The 18,708-nt window shown below is 35.0% G+C and overlaps 1 long non-coding RNA gene across 1 annotated transcript; it reads right to left on the bottom strand.

Moving 5' to 3' along the window:
• Positions 1-7,935: 7,935 nt before the first annotated feature.
• Positions 7,936-16,654, bottom strand: LOC149803870 (uncharacterized). The gene is made up of 2 exons (XR_016419989.1): positions 16,503-16,654; positions 7,936-9,666 (listed from the first exon to the last, which is right to left on the bottom strand). It is a non-coding gene; the product is annotated as an uncharacterized LOC149803870 (long non-coding RNA).
• Between the last annotated feature and the right edge of the window lie 2,054 nt (positions 16,655-18,708).

Raw genomic sequence — 18,708 nt, 5'->3', positions numbered from 1 at the left:
CGTCCTACACGACCATAATTCTGCTCTTTTTTTTACACTGTACAACTGCCATTTTGTGGGGGGAACCATGAATGTTGTTCTGCCTGTTTAATTCCTCTCCGATCGTGCTTTTGTATATCAGCTTCTGTAAGGATTAACTGTAAAGCTTAAGTCGGCACGGGATGAAAACTACTTGGATAAACTTGACAGCTGCCGCTGGCAGTTCAAGTTGATAAAAGAAAGATACAGTCACGTCTTTGTCATCTACAAAGTATCCACACCCTTGAAAATATGTAACAGTTACTTCATTCATTCACACACACACATACATGCATGCATACATACATGCATATATATATATATATATACATTCACACACACACATACATGCATGCATACATACATGCATATATATATATATATATATATATATATATATATATATATATATATATATATATATATGTGTGTGTGTGTGTGTGTGTGTGTGTGTGTATATATATATATGTATATGTGTGTGTGTGTGTGTGTGTGCACGAATAGTTACTTTTACAAGTTTTAATGCAGTAGTAAAGCAGTGCAAAGCAGCAAACTATGCAAATTGTTAATTTACCTCATTTTCACTAGTCTTGTCCACTGTAACTGGGATATGGGGGAGAGGTAGGGTAGGACGTTTGGTAATCATTTTAACAATAACGTTGCAATCAAATCTCAAAATGTAAAACCGCTTTAATTTATCATAAATGCAGTACTCCCCAAACTTATAACATTCGCGTACCTCTCTTGGAGGGGCCCTGAGTGGCCGAGTGGTCTAAAGCGCTTTCCGTTACGGATCATTGCCATCTCACCTCTGTCTGCGTGGTTCGAGTCTCCGATTCGGCCAATGTGGGTATGTGAGAAAGCTTGCCAGTAGCTTCTCGTGGGTCGGTGGTTCTTTCCGGGGTTTTCCCGGGTTCTTCCTCCAGCATTAATACTGGCCGCCATGTATAGCCTATCGTGTGCTGAAAAATGGCGTTAAACCCTACAACAACAACAATAACAACAACCTCTCTTGGAACATCGTTCATATCGGCGTACCCCTTTTCCTGCCGTGGAGACCCGAGTGGCTGAGTGGTCTAAAGTGCTCACCGTTACGGATCACTGCCATCTCACCTCTGTATGCAGGGTTCGAGTCTCGGATTCGGCCAACGTGGGTATGTGAGAAAGCTTGCCAGTAGCTTCTCTTGGGTCGGTGGTTCTTTCCGGGTTTTTCCCGGGTTATTCCTCCACCATTTATACTGGCAGCCATGTATAGCCTATCTTGTGCTGAAAAATGGTGTTAAATCCTACAGCAACAACTACAGCAACTTTTCCTGCCATAGTGGGTCTTTATAGTGCAAATTTTAGTGATTTATTTTCTGTCACGTAACCACTGAAATCCTTTCGCGTACCACGGATGGTGAAAAGCTAACAAATAAAATGGCGGAAGTTATGTATCATTTGCCACTTGATAGATTTTACGTTCATGATTAACAGTGCAGCCGGATTACCACATTGTCACTTGATAGATGTTTGGCCCATGATTAACAGTGCATCCGGATTACCACATTGCCACTTGATAGATTTTTGGCTCATGATTAATAATAATAATAATAATAATAATAATAATAATAATAATAGTAATAATGAGGACTTTGTATAGCGCCTAATCTTTAGAAGCTCTAAGCGCTTTACAACATTAGACAACACCTATAAGATAAAAAAAAAAAAACATATATAATGATATGATTACAAAAACAAACACCATGAAATTAGAAACCATAAAAAACATGCTGAGAATATTTAAGGTAGGAAACATTATTAGGTCTTTAAGTTTGTTCTTGCAGTCGAAATAAGTGAGTTTTGAGAGCACTGTGTCTTTGTGTCTAAATTCAGTGGGCAATTCATTCCACGTTGCTTGGCCCTGGTATGCAAAAGAACGCTGTCCATATGACTTTGTTTTCATAGTGGGAATAATGAGTATACGATTGTCAGAAGAGGTGCGTAAGTATCTTGCTGGTGTGTACACATGGGTGAGGTCAGATAGGTATGTTGGACTAGAGTCCGACAGTGAAACGTAGCACAGAGAACAAATGTTGTGTTTGATTCTGGATCGAATGGATGGCCATTGTAGGGTACAGAGCAGCGGGGAGGTGTGCTCTGATCGTGGTACTCTAAGTATGATCCGAGCAGCTGTGTTTTGAACTTTTTGAAGTTTCTGGAGTAGATATTGAGATGAACCAGACATAATTGAGTTAACAGTGCAGCTTGATTACCACATTGCCATTTGATAGATTTTAGGCCCATGATTAACAGTGCAGCCTGATTACCACATTGTCACTTGATAGATGTTTGGCCCATGATTAACAGTGCAGCCTGATTACCACATTGTTTTATGTGGAGATGTATGGTTGGTTTTTTTTTACAGTATAAATGTTTGGCTTAGAATTATATTCTATTGTCAGATTTCGTATGTAATTCTGACGTAAACTCGCTATATTTCTATACAATATTTTACGTTAAACAGAACTTAGGAAATATACTCTTTTACTATGCATACCTCCCAACTACATGTGAAAAATGTATGTATGTATGTATGTATGTATGTATGTATGTATGTATGTATGTATGTATGTACCATTGTTTGTTGTATGCCTAAATGTGCTAAAACACAAATGAAAAGTCTGAACCCGAGTACTCCATAAACGTTCAAGTTGCTTTCATAGTAGGTTGTCAAATTAACAGAAATGATTCAAATCGTTAAAAAAATTCATATGAATTGTTATATTCTCTATATATCTTTCTATCGATGAAGTCTTTTATAAATGGGAATACTTGTTGACTATTGCAGCTACCGTACACTCAACTACAAGTCGAGTGCAACTGCAAGCAGCAAAGGTTCTGATCAGAGTCTATGTTGTTTGTTCTACAGATTACACCCAATAAACTGCATAGACCCAGATCTTCCAGCCTGTGCAGATTGCAGTTGGACTTGAGGTACAAGTGAGTAATTCGGTATTCCTAAGACTTGGCATTAAACTGCAGACCACAGTCCGCGAAAAGCGGTCAGTGTTTAAGAATGCTGGACATTAAAATACATACACGAATAACATTTGATCTGGTTTGGTAAAACGTGACCCACGAAACGAATAATCGTATCAGCCTACAAAGCCAACGTTCGTTATATTTATCTGCCGATAACGTCAGTACCTAAGCATATATATATATATATATATATATATATATATATATATATATATATATATATATATATATATATATATATATATATATATATATATATATATATATATATATATATATATATATATATATATATATATATATATATATATATATATATATATATATATATATATATATGTATATATGTATATATATGTGTGTGTGTGTGTGTGTGTGTGTGTGTGTGTGTGTGTGTGTGTGTGTAACATTACTGAAGACTTACAATGATACGATATTAGTTATCAGCCATTTTTGTTAAAGATGCGAGACAATAGTATTTAAAATGTTCTGAACATTTTTGTGCTGTACAGCATATTTCTTTTTAAGTGAACAGTATGTCAACGCATCTCCTCAAAGTGTTCCATGTGCAACGGCACACTCTTTCTTAACCTGATTATCCAATTATTAAAGTCCATTTTGTATTCACTTTTGGTACAGTTTCATACATTGGAAACTTCTTTTTCGACCGCATGGTGGCTTTCAAATCGATTGCCCCTCAGCGAATCTTTGACAATGGGAGTCGGACACAAATAACACTGGATATCAAACAGGGCTGAATGGAGGATGTGGCAACGTCTGGATGCTGTGCTACTTTAGAAAGTCTGTCAGAAGGAGGATTTATACGTCGGTTCATTGTCGTGAGCAGATGGATACATCAGGTACCGGTAAGCAGACCGGTGGTTTACAACTTGTGGCAACGCTCTGGAAGTACTGGACTTGGGAGACACAGACATTTCAAGCGAAACTAGCAGAAACAGTCACAAAAACATGGACGACCGGACCTTTTGCGTCAAAAAATAATGTGTATACAAAACTCTTTTGACATAGCAACTACTTCCAGTGATATGTGGTTTCTTTTCGTTTTCCATGATCCAAACTGTATTAGTTTCTCTCGAGTTAGGTTAAGAAACTAAATCCATTTTCATCACCGTCGACAATCTCGTTCAAACGTCTCTGGTCACTCCTTTTATATTTGGCGAGTAACTGTTGGCAAATTCCACCCGAGTCTTTTGGAATAGCCGTCAATAAACCGGGACTCATCGTGCACAAACCTTTCAAATGATATCATCCTCAGTATATTACACTCATATATTACACATAGCTCAGCTAATTGTTGTTGTTGTTGTTGTTGGGTTTAACGCCATTTTTCAGCACACGATAGGCTATACATGGCGGCCAGTATTAATGGTGGAGGAAGAACCCGGGAAAACCCCGGAAAGAACCACCGACCCACGAGAAGCTACTGGCAAGCTTTCTCAAATACCCACATCCGAGACTCGAACCCACGTAGACAGAGGTGAGATGGTAGTGATCCGAAACGGAGAGCGCTTTAGACCACTCGGGGCCCCTACACACAGCTGATAAATCAGATATAATAAAAAATGTCTTCCAGTGTGCGTCGAGCATCTTCGTCTATTGCCCCCTTCGCAACGTCCACTTCCCGCTCACCAGTCGATTGTATTCATCACCACACATTCTATAAAATAATTCCTTTTAAAATTAACTATCTAAACTTTGTTCTAAATAATATTTTAATTAAAAAAAAACATAAAAAAAACAAATTTAAAACAAACAAAGGAAAACCCTTTCTTCAATATAACATAAACTCAAATCAAGTACCCACAAAATACAACCCGCATACAAGCACGCACAAAACAGACAACAACATGTAGACACTTTTTTTTTTTATATTTTGGCATAATTCTTTATAATCAAAATCAAATATGCGTAGTTAGATGTTAGATATTCTAGACTATCACATGATTTGATCCAGATATCATATTTCATGGATTCGCCACCATCTTTAACACGACGAATGCACCTCAAGCAGACCGTGATATTAGTCAAAGAATAGCCTTTGTACGCATGGACTCTACAGCCTGCCTCTGGCAGTACTCTGACAGGTACTCAATAACAATTGTTTTTCTCCCTCTCCTACATTTTTACATTACTACAATTTACCTATGTTACGTCACACGCATATATCTGTAGGTGTCCGGCGTGATGTAATTCCATTTGCAGGTCATTCTATAAAGCGTCAATTGTCTTTCGATTGGCATTAAATTTATTGACAGTCTCAAAGGAACAGTAAAGTTAGAGGAAAATGTTCAGACATTTCCAACACACCCCATATTTCTTGGAGACAGCGAGATCCAGTCACGTGATATTTAATTGGACTCTGTCCGTTAGTTATCTAATTTTTTACACAGTGTATATTTCTGACAACAAAGTATTTAAGGAATTAAATTTTTCACAGGCAAATACGCATTTGTTATTTACTCTTTTGAAAATGACGCATTAGGCAGTAAACATCGGCTATAAACAAGGTGGCAGATACTTTATATCACCAACTATATATATATGTTTTATATATTTGCTGTTTAATTTGCAGTCATTTGATGATTTGTTACTCAAAAATTTATATTTATGTAAATTGCCACTTCAGAATAACCCATTGGCTGTATTTAAAAGAAATGCATAACATATTTTTTCAACTTTGAAACTGTCAGTTGCAAAAATAACCATCTTTGTTAGTTAGCAATATCCCTTGTGTGATAAGGCAATACTAATAAACATCCATAAATATACATACTGACGTCACATACACACAAATAATTTATGATTTTAGAGACGGTGCTATTGATTTATTTATTTAAAAAATGGCCAAGTGACGCTACTACATTATTTATCTACGAATTATGATACAAACTGAAGCCACATTAGAACTAGAAAGCAGACAATCAAATTTCACACTTCTGTGTCTATCTGTCGTCAGGATCTGTCACTACTAACTTATTTGCTTCATTATTCAAAAACAAAACGTCACAATATACCAATTCTGTTAAATAATTATGGTGTAATCGCGACACTACGACCTGCAAGTGATATAGATGTTGTTCGTGTTCATTATTTTGCCTAGTGAATCAGACAGTCGAAAATACAACTTTTTTATACGCCGCTAAAAGGCAGATTGTATAATGTTATGACGTTGTCCGTCCGTCCATTACCTTTCCGTTTCCGTACAACTTTTGTTTTTCAACATGTACCTTTACCAAATTCTGATTATGGGTTTCACATATCGTAAGGAAGAAACCGATTTATTTGGGGTCAAAGGTCAAAGATTAAGGTCATTGTGACTGAAAGAAGACAAGCGGTTTTTGCACAATAGCATTAGTTATATATTACAAACCAAGACTACAAAGTTGTTTGCAGCTCGAGCAGTGTAGAGTAAATTTTCAAACACGTGCATGTATTTGACCTATTTGGGTTGAGAGTTATTGCCTAGGAAAGGATATATATATATATATATATATATATATATATATATATATATATATATATATATATATGAATTTCTGAGAGAATGACACGTGTAAGGTGCAGTTGTTTGCATTTGTAACATGCACAATGGAGAGAGTGTGTGTGTGTGTGTGTGTGTGTGTGTGTGTGTGTGTTGGTATACCGCTATATTACATTCATGTAATATGGCTGAAATTTCCTTGGATATTGTATTTGTGGCTATTGTACATGATATAAACACAGAGCTAACCAAAACGACTGCTCTCATATGCTCGAAAATTAGCCTGAATTAGTCAAAAGCAGTTATTAAAACAGGGAAAACAAATGTTGCCAGACTTGACATTATCAGCACCCGAAAGTGCAATGAATGAATTACCAAATACATAAGATGCAAAATTATTTATCGGCTCCATTTTTACAATTCATCTCTGAAGTCCAGGAAGTGACAGTGACCAAGAGGAGCTATCAGTTTTTCTTTTTACGGGTCCTTATCTGAATTAAGGCCAAGCTGTATACCCTCGAACCCATATTACATCTCACCTCTGTCCGCATGGTTTCGAGTTCGGGAACGCCGCTATAAAGACCACACTGGTATTGTTAGTGTATGATTTAATTTTGGTTATATAGCAAGCATCTAAACAGTCCTACTGAATATTTCTTGTGGTTTTTTTTAAATAAAGTCCCACACAAGCCTAGCTGCGCACTTTGGAAACGTACAATTTCCACAAGTAAAATATACAAAGAAATTTCAGCCACAGTACATGAAAGTAGCATAAAGGTATGCCAATATTCTCTCTATTGTGCATGCTGTAAAAGTAAACAGCGTCACCTTAAGCCTATCACTCTCTCAGAAGTTCATAATATCTGTAGAACGCCCTCTAACCAACGTAGTTCTCAATAGCTGCGAGTTAAATCCGAGGTTTCTTTCACCACTTTATGGTGAAGGCCGAATATGTTCCAGTTGCAGAAACCTGATAATTTGCATGGTGCGGGTGACAAAAGGGCCGTGTACCACAGTCACCATTCGTACGCATTAAGTTCACTAGGAAGTCACAGACAAACATTAAAAATAGCATTTTCTCCCACCCAAACCCTACCCCACAAAAAAAAACAAAAAAAAAAACAGTGTGAGACATCGTAATATAGTCACTGGTATGCCATGTGTACAAAGTATACCATGTGTGCAGAGAACGCCATGTGTTACACAGTACACCAAACACCCTGTTCGATAACGGAATGTAGATAAATACCTATCCTAGAAAATGTGGCATTCCGCTAGGGCTGATATATGATGCGATTCCGACATAACTACCCCTAGGGGAAGACGCAGTGAGGTGAGTATTTTGCAAAATGTGTGATAAAGGTCAAAGGTTAAATAATTAAATACAGATCTAAAACAGCGAATGTATATTTAATTAATTCTTGTCAAATAAATCAAAATAGTTAAATACACCTTGAAATGCGGCTTACTTCTTAACAAAAAGCAGAGACTTCAAACTAGAGAAAAATTGAGTTGTTTTAATAATAAAACTTTAAACATAAGTATCACAAATATACTTAACGATTAATCTGAAAAACAAATTTAAATGAATTTTACAGCGATTGCAATCAAGTTTGGAACGAAGTTTTCAATGAAACAGAACCAAAATTGATGAGGATTTAACTCAAAATCTTCGGTAATTTGACTTTATGAATTTTAAGTTTGATTGAACGATAAGACTTTGGAAACGATTCGCCCAGTTGGTAGATCGAGTGAAATATAAAATGTTTTACTGGAGAACACGGCTTTTAAATATATTTAACAGAAGTGAAATTAATCATGTTATTGAACAATAATATAAAACAAATTATCACATTTGGACAGACGATAAGACAAAGTATCAAACTGATGTTTTGAACCATAATTAACGTCAGTTGCGTCACTTGGGTTGGTGTCACCTTGTTCGATAACTCATGGTGTCACCTCCTATCGACCTCCTTCCTGCAAAAACATTCAAAAATGTTATAGACAGTCATTTTGGCGTCAACCCCTCTGATGGTGTCACCCGGTGAGGTCCGCACTCTCTGCACCCCCTAGTGACGCCACTGTTTAACGTGTCAACATATTTTATTTGTCTCTATTTCAGTTACTTTTACAGGATTGGTGTAATTTCTACTCTACTGCTGTTTCTCCCTTTCAAAATTTGACATACATACATACATACATACATACATATATATATATATATATATATATATATATATATATATATATATATATATATACACACACACACACACCAATCCTATCAAAGTAAAAAAATCACATACCGAACAATACATGAAACCAATCATTACGTTGTAAGACATCAGCGATTACACACAAACGACAACGTTTCTGGTACAACACAAATAAACAAAAAGATACAAGGAGTTTTCAAAGATTAAAGAATTTTTGTGAAAGTGATAAAACGGTATTCGCTTATGACCGACGACAGAGAAAAAAGAATAAAATGGAATGAGAAAGTGATAAAAGAATCTTATGTTTTTTTATGTATGAAGATTGCGTAATCAAACACAAGGAAAACATAAACGAAATGAACTTGCTTAAGTCTTATCCTCACCATACATACAACATAACTATAACTAGATAGGCTTATCAGCTTAAGATAATCACGGTCTGGACAACATAAATAAATTGAATTTTCAAAATAAATAAATAAAATCTATCAGAAAACAAATATTTCAGTTGTGAACGAATTTTTTGAATGGGATTGCTTTGATCAAAATATGAATGAAAACCACAACTCAAAACTCTCATTAATTCTTAACTTCTCTCCGTAATCGATAACATTAGGAATATACGAAGATCATACCTATCATGGGGTGCCTAGAAATATGTTTAGCAAAATTATGAATGCCTTTGAAATAAAATTTAAATTTAGGTATCCAAAGAAAAAAAATGCTGTTCTCTTTTCGTTGTGCTCTGCGCGGTCCCCCTCAATATCATCACATAAGTAAATCGATTTACACAGCTGATACGCCTCTTGTAACCTAGAACCAGTCTATGTTGCGCCTACATTGTCGCCATGTCTCGAGAAGGGAGATCGTTACATCTCTCTGCAGGCGAGGAAGGCAAACAATCTGCGAAACAAAAGATAACACAGCTAATGAAGCAATTGGTGGTGGCGAAGTAAGCATTACAAATATAGCAAATCAGCACAACCGACTACCCACGGTTATTAAATCATATTTTTTAAAAACCAAACACTTTATCAACTAAGTGATGAAATTTTGCTGAAATTGAAACATGTATTCCTATAAGAATAATAAGCGAGTTTGTTAAATATTTACCTGCTGCAAATTTGCTTAAATTTTAAATGAAATGTAAGAAATGCTGTCTGTAGAATCTATTGTATCCACACCTGTTACAGAGCTAAAAACAAACAGCCTTTGACGGCCTGATTATCTTTGGTCTATAACAAATGTTTGTGAAGCTAGGAGTGAAACATTGCTAAATTCAGTCAACAAAGCGGAAACTTTGTTAGATGGATTAGAGACAAGCATTGTTGAAAAGGGAAACAGGAAATTAGCACAGTATCAAGCCAAAGAACCAAATTACAAAAGATGACACACAAAATTAATGAGATATGAAAGCAACACACAGTAAAACAAAATGTTTTTCTTCAGTAGATCGTTTAACATATGTACATGTTGATAATTTATTTCGGACTGATATAATTTTGGTTCATTTGTGTAGTACAGGTTGTGTAAGCTGGAGTTTGGTAAATTATATAAATGTATATAATGTGAGATTCTGGGCACATTGCAAGACGATGGAATTAAACATACGCTATTCTGCGAAGTAGAAAAAGACAGCATTTGTTCCAGAACCTTTATGCTATACACTACTCATGTTTGTTGATAAGACAAAACTCTCCCATGCTTTTTTTTCTCCCTGAACTTTCCCTTATTCCTCTTTTCTCTATTTTGTTACGGGAAAACAAACACAATTCTATTGAAAGAAAAGGAAAGCACGGCTTTACACAAATGCATATGGATTTTCTAAAACTACAGGCTGACTTGCTTCTGCAATTGTTTATAATGCTCCAAATTAGACAGTACTGTGCTATTTCCGTTTTAACATTTTGCGAAATCATTTATCTACTTTTACACTTCCATGTAATAACACTACACCTTCATTATATTAACTTTTTTTTCCATAACGTTAAGTGTTGTGTCTAGACAAACATCTTTCTGTGTTCAAGTGACCCTTAAAAAAGCACGTAAACAAACAAATTAAATACACCACTCTAAAAATATTCTGTATCAATAATGTATTTGTTCCATCTAACAGCTCAATACAATGATTAGAAAGTTTATACCATAAATCAGAGGGCAATATCGTCAATACATCATTTTCCTTCGAGACAGATATATTGATACTAAATCAATAAGCAATAAAGTACTGTATTTATTCGTAGACTACACGCAGCCAGTTGTGCATGCTTATGGCAAGTCAGTGTGTATGCTGTTTAAAATTGGGTGCGCATTGAACAGACGTATATGCGATATTTACGCAGATCAATATTCTGTTTCAGAAAGTGTAATGCATTATTTTGGAAGACATAATTCCAATAACACAATGAACTGATTGCAAACATTTGTCTACTCTGGCATGATTTACTTATCTCAAAGAGTTTAGAAGAAAAAAAATTAAAATGACTTTTCTCAAAGTCTTATGTATGAACTTAAAGTATAGATTTGCACAGAAAGCTGCGTTAGTGTATTGGATCAGCAAATGATCATTAGAAGGATTTGGGAATTTTCTTTAGGGTACACGCTACACTAATTAACATGTCACGAGGAGAGATTGGGAGTTTTCTTTAGGGTACACGGTACACTAATTAACATGTCACGAAGAGGGATTGGGAGTTTTCTTCAGGGTACACGCTACACTAATATACATGTCACGAGGAGAGATTGGGAGTTTCTTAAGGTACATGTAAATGCTATCCTAAACAACATGTCACGAGGAGAGATTGGGAGTTTCTTTTAGGGTACACGCTACACTAGTTAACATGTAATGAGGAGAGATTAGGAGTTTCTTAGGGTACATGTATATGCTATCCTAATAAACATGCCACGAGGAAGGTTCGTGTGTGTGTGTGTGTGTGTGTGTGTGTGATTTGTAACGTAGCTTTAACAATTTTTCAGTCAAATCGCTACGATGTCAGTGTGGCAGATTATAGTGATGCCTAGCACTGGGGCATCATGTCGCAGACACGTATCACGATGCCCCACCCAGTCACATTATACTGACACCAGTCCTAACACTAACCTCTTAATGCTGAGGCCAAGCTAGGCCGCTATTAGTACCATTTTTGTAAGTCTTTGGTATGACTCGGCCGGGGATAGAACCCACGACCTCCCGCATCCGAGGCGGACGCTCTAACCACAAGGCCACCGGAGCGGTCGGTTCGGGGGTGTCTTTTAGGGTACATGCTGTTTTAATTAACATGTTACTACGAGGGGGTACATGTTAGTTTATGCAACACATCATGAGGGGAAGGCTACCTACTATCCTATGTAATATGTCACCTGGACGGGATACCTGCTATCTTATCTAACATTTCATGAGGAAGGTTTGGGAGTTTCTTCAAAGGTATATGCTATCAGCTGTAACATGCTATGAGGATAAGAGCTGATCAATCCGCATTTGACACGTCACGTGATCAAGGCATCAAACGCTGGCAGAAATAAATGTATTTAAAAGGAAAAAAATTGAAAAGGGAGGGGGATCTGTGCAGACCAGTAAATTTTGTAAAAACAAAATGAGATTCACTTCAGGTAGACACTAAGGTATGAGTTGAGAATCGGTACTATTGCAAAGAGACTTGTATTGCATGCAAGAGGCGTTTCTTTCTCAATGTAATTGCTTCTTACGCAACAGAAAGCTCAACCTTAAAAAGGAAATGGTTATAGTGGTTATGGTACATCATCCTACTCTGCTGAGATAACTGTAATGAAGGATCAGATATTGGCTGGAAACTGTTTTCAAAACAGATCAGACATGTACGTTGTCCAACGCTGCTGTTTGGAATAGATCACTTAAATATTTTCTTTTTAACCATGACCTTAATATGTAAGGGGAAAATATGCAGGTACCTTACGCTGAAATAACGTCTGTTGAGAACATTCCCTTTTGTGAAATGGTATATATGTCGGAGTATTTACTACATACGGAGTTTTTTTAAAAAAAAATCTTCCCGTATAAGACGGTCTTTACACAGAGAATAATACAACAACATTGCACTAACATATATCTTATTTCTAATAAACCGCTTATTGAGGAAAATCAATATTACTGAAACTCTTTTCTAAGCGACATACGATATTATGCCTTAATGGAATATAATTGTTTGTAAATTCAACATGTAGTCGTGGAAATATGAACGATATTATATTTTATAAAAAGAAATAGTTTATCAGTTCTAAATGTAGATAAAAGGCCTTTGTATGTTTTTTAAAAATGAATTATAGCAATAGTAGAGTCAAAATCTATTTGTGATTTAACCTAGACAACACTTGTATAAATAAATTGTTTACACAGATACGATTCAATGCCTGATTAAATTACGTCACATACACCTACCTAATCGACATGAACAGGACTGCACATTAAATTGTGTCACATAAGATGACTGTATATTAAATTGTGTCACATAAGACGACTGCATATTAAATTGTGTCACATAAGACGACTGCATATTAAATTGTGTCACATAAGATGATTGCATATTAAATTGTGTCACATAAGACGACTGCATATTAAATTGTCACATAAGATGACTGCATATTAAATTGTGTCATATATACAGATGTGTTAATTGACAACTTGCCAAATTTGATTGTACTTGCATCTTTTTTGTCCTTTTTCCATATATATATTTTTCTTTTTATTTCATCAAAATGTTGATGTTAAAAACGTAGCGACATTCATCACCTGTATCTTGGGACATACTTCACATTTCTTTCCGTTATAACCAAATTTGGCCTTCTCCCAGTTGTAAAACACATCTCTTATTTACTGTCCAGAGGTAACTTATTTTTGTGTGACACCCACGTGAGTCTAAATCTGTTTATTTCACCGTTAAGCTTGTGACACCAAATTATACTCTTTCTGTTTTGTTTACATGTACTATATTGCGCCTTTTCTCAAGGTGAAGATCACGTGCCGCAGTTACTCATTTTCATTCCCGTACATATATATGCATTTGAGATTACGAGATCAAACGTTGCATGACTAATGACATTTTATAACAACACATTAAAAGTGTAACTGTTACCTTTGTTCTACCCGTGACTCTAAAATCTGAGATAATGTTATGAACTTCAGTACACATATATGCATCTTCGCTGCAGTGCGAGGTACGATGATCAAGGTCCCGCAATACATTGATCACGTGACACTATTTTTCTGTAAGTTTGAATACGAAACAAGTATTACTTAGATCTGAAGACTGCTACTGTTTACAGATAAAGATATATACGTTGCAAACTAGCCGCTTTCTCTTGTCCTTTAATATAAACAAGAAATGATAACTGAAGTCAGTTGCCATACCTAAGCGTTGAGTCCTCTATAACGTTAACAGAACTTGTCAAATCAATCTGAAATCGTTCTATATTAAATTGCTTGTATAAAAATTAACAAAATGAGAACATACAACATTTCTCCCGTATTGGATATATGATGTCAGATTAAGAGCGTTTAAACGTAGTAAAAACGTGTATTGTAATTTTTCTAGGACCACGGTTCATAAAGATCCCCGCACCTATGATTTTTTTTAAAAAAACCCACTCTGTATGAATCATTTGTATGAAAGAGATGAGTGGAAAAATTAATAAGTTCTCGAATAAATGAAATGTGACATGGAAAAGAATTTGTGATTCGATCCAACAAAAGAAGGAACAACTTCAGTTTAGAAACTGCCTATTTGGGACATTGCCAGTTCTGGACACTGCCTATTTGAGACATTGCCTACATCAATTTTTTTATATGCATGGCATTTGCTATCATATACAAATTGGAGTCAACACCAAAACCTGTACAAATGCAGTTACAACACGAATGATAGACAACGAACAAGAAACAGAGACGTTGAAAATACAACAAAATAAAGAGTCTCTCAACAATTACATTCCTAAAATAGTATATCTTTTGTCTACGTGCTATGCAGTTTTGTTTATTATAGAAGTCTACAAGAACTTTGCAAGTGCCATTTACTGTGCATCGCTGGAAAATGCAGCTGATTTTCAGTAGAGATTAGTAGAGTTACCGTTCTTAGTGTGACGTCATTGGTGCCACTTCTTTTAGGTGGCGCTCTAGTTTCGTATTTTGCAGATTTTCTCTGGATTTCCTCACATATTTTCACAATTACAATATCCAAATAAATTTTAGCCACAGTCAATGAAAGTAACATAGAGATATGCTAACATTCTCTACGTTGTACAATTTGCAAATCTAAACAACATTACACCAGTCACGCTCTCAGAAATTCATAACATCTGAGACAGCCCCCTTTTCCTTTGTAAAACAGAATACATGTACGTGTATTTACTGCATACGGAGTTTTTTTTTATAGATATAAATCTACCTTTATAAGACAGATTTTACACAGAGAATAATAAAACAGCATTGCACTGACATTTAACTTACGTTTAATAAACCGCTCATTGAAGAAAAATCAATATTATAAAAACACTTTAATAATACGATATTATGCCGTGATGGAATATAATTCGAACGTACATTATGGATGTAAATTTAATATGTTGTCATGGAAATATAAACGATATTATATTTTATAAAAAGAAACAATTTATCAGTTCTAAATGTAGATAAAAGGGCTTTGTATGGTTGATATGAATGAGAGCAGTACGTAGAGTCAATAACTGCTTGTGATTTAACCTAAATACCACTAGGTATAAATAACTTGTTTACACAGATACGATTCAATGAATGATTAAATTACGTCATATGCGCCTACCTAATCGTCATGATCTAGACTGGATAACAAATTGTGTCATATATGCCTATCTAATCGACATGAACAGGACAGCATATTAAATTGTTAAATATGCCTATGAATAGGACTGCATATTAAATTGTCATATATGCCTACCTAATCGACATGAACAGGACTGCATATTAAATTGTTATATATGCCTACCTAATCGACATGAAAATGATTGCATATTACATTGTCATATATATATATATATATATATATATATATATATATATATATATATATATATATATATACACATATGCCTACCTAATCGACATGAATAGAATTATGGGACTGCATATTAAATTTTCATATATATATATATATATATATATATATATATATATATATATATATATATATATATATATATATATGTGTGTGTGTGTGTGCCTAATCGACATGAACAGGACTGCAAAATTAATTGTGTCATATATACGGTTGTGTTAATTGACAACTTGCCAAATTTGTATGGACTAACATCTTTTAGATACTTTTTCCTTGTATATTGTTTTCTTATTTTATCAAACTGTTGACATTAAAAACGTAGCGACATTCATCACCTGTATCTTGGGACATCCTTCACATTTCTTTCCGTTATAACCAAATTTGGCCTTCTCCCAGTTGTAAAACACATCTCTTATTTACTGTCCAGAGGTAACTTATTTTTGTGTGACACCCACGTGAGTCTAAATCTGTTTATTTCATCGTTAAGCTTGTGACACAAAATTATACTCTTTCTGTTTTGTTTACATGTACAATATTGCGCCTTTTCTCAAGGTGAAGATCACGTGCCGCAGTTACTCATTTTCATTCCCGTACATATATATGCATTTGAGATGACGAGATCAAACGTTGCATGACTAATGACATTTTATAACAACACATTAAAAATGTAACTGTTACCTTTGTTCTACCCGTGACTCTAAAGTTCTGAGATAATGTTATGAACTTCAGTACATATATATGCATCTTTGCTGCAGTACGAGGTACGATGACCAAGGTTCCACATTACATCGATCACGTGACAGGCTCTTTTTCTGTAAGTTTGAATACGAAACAAGTATTACTCAGATCTGAAGACTGCTACCTACCTTGCACTCCAGGCGCTTGCTCTTGTCCTTGAATATAAACAGTCAGTTGCCATACCTTAGCGTCGAGTCCTCTATAACGTCAACAGAACTTGTCAAATCAATTTGAAATTGTTTCATATTAAATTGTTTCTATAAAAATTAACAAAATAAGAACATATCTCCCGTACTGGATATCTGATGGCAGATGTAAGGGCGTTTAAACGTAGAAAAAACACGTACTGTTCATTTCTCTAGGGCCCAGCGTCACAAAAAATATATACAAACGTGTACATGATTATTATAAGTTCAAAACCCCTGCCATTGAAACCACTCTGAATGAATCATTTTTATGAAAGAGATGAGTGGAAAAATTAACGAGTTCTCGAATAAATGAAATATGCCATGGAAAAGAATTTGCGATTCGATCCAACAAAAGAAGGAACGATTTCAGTTTTGAAACTGTCTATTTGGGACACTGCCTGTTTCGGACACTGCCTATCTCACATTTTTTTATGTTCATTTGCATTTGCTATGCTATACAAACTGTAATCAACACCAATACCTGTACAAATATAGTTACAACACGAATAACAGACAAAGAACAAGAAACAAGAAACAGAGACGTTGAAAATACAACCAAATAAACAATATAATAATTACATTCCTAAAATAGTGTGTGTTTTGTGTACGTGCTATGCACATTTTTGTTTATTTTAAACGTCTACAAGAACTTTGCAAATGCCATTTACTGTGCATCGCTGGAAAATGCAGCTGATTTTCAGTAAAGATTGGTAGAGTTACCATTCTTAGTGTCACGTCATTGGTGCCACTTCTTTTAAGTGGCGCTCTAAAGTTTCGAATTTTGCTGATTTTCTCCGGGTTTCCTCACATATTTTCACAATTACAATATCCAAATATATTTTAGCCACAGTCAATGAAAGTAACAGAGGTAGGCTAACATTCTCTAAATTGCGCAATTTGAAAATCTAAACAATTTAACCCTACACCTGTCACGCTCTCAGAAATTAATAATATCTGTGAGAGCCCACTTTCTCTTATCTCAACCAGTTTAAATGTCTTATAGTATCATCTTACTTTCGGGACAAACGTTAGAATTAAGAAGACTACAGTTTTACATACTTTTAAGTCTAGGCAAACATATTATCCTAACCCTTTACTCCCGTTATATTTTCATTTATTTTTCTTCATTTTCTAAACAAGCTTTCTACAAATATACCGATCATTAACTTGTCTATTAAGAAAATATGAAAAATGTCCACCATGCAACACACTGATGGAGAGAGAGAATCAGCACTCGTTTCTTTCCACTGTGTTTACAAAAACAAATGCAATGATAAGAACACCTGATGTATCATACTGAATTAAACACTAAATGTTGCAGACTAAATAAAACGAAAACGTGTTTATTATCTCATATCTTATAATTCATAGAGATTGGTGATTGGTCAGTTATGTTACAAGTTCGTATACGGCGACAAATGAGTACAATTAATGTATTGCTCCATACAATGAGAACAATAAAGCTTTTGTTTCAACATAAACACCGTTCATCTGACTCCATCTGGCTTATTCTCATTTCTTTGTGCATTCACATATTTCATGACTATCGTTTTGTCGCAAGTCTTGTTCTTCGATTTATTTGTTCCTTCCTTCATTCTTAATCTTACTCTCTCAATAGCTACAACGTCTGCTTCTTTGTTCTCTTATGTATAGGTTTTTAATTTCAACGTTTTCAGAGGATGACTGCTAAAAATCACAAATATAATCAATTAATTCAATAATGTTAATCTAAGTAAAATAATTTATAAAAGAAACTTTGTCAGTAAAGCCTTATGGCATATAGTGATAATTTAATTGATATTTCCAGTCCCACCTACCCCCATTATCTCTCTCTCTCTCTCTCTCTCTCTGTCTCTCTGTTCCCAATGAAAAAACTACACTGAAGTTTGTCTCAATATTGTTTTTCTTTCACTAAATGAGAATCGCTTTTTTTACAGCTAAAGCTTTCTAGGAAAGAA

Source organism: Sinohyriopsis cumingii, chromosome 3, assembly GCF_028554795.1.
Source record: "Sinohyriopsis cumingii isolate HCF-2022 chromosome 3, ASM2855479v2, whole genome shotgun sequence".
NCBI classification, from domain to species: Eukaryota; Metazoa; Mollusca; class Bivalvia; order Unionida; family Unionidae; genus Sinohyriopsis; species Sinohyriopsis cumingii.
Note: the sequence above shows the minus strand (reverse complement) of the source record. Positions and strands in the feature narration are given on the sequence as shown.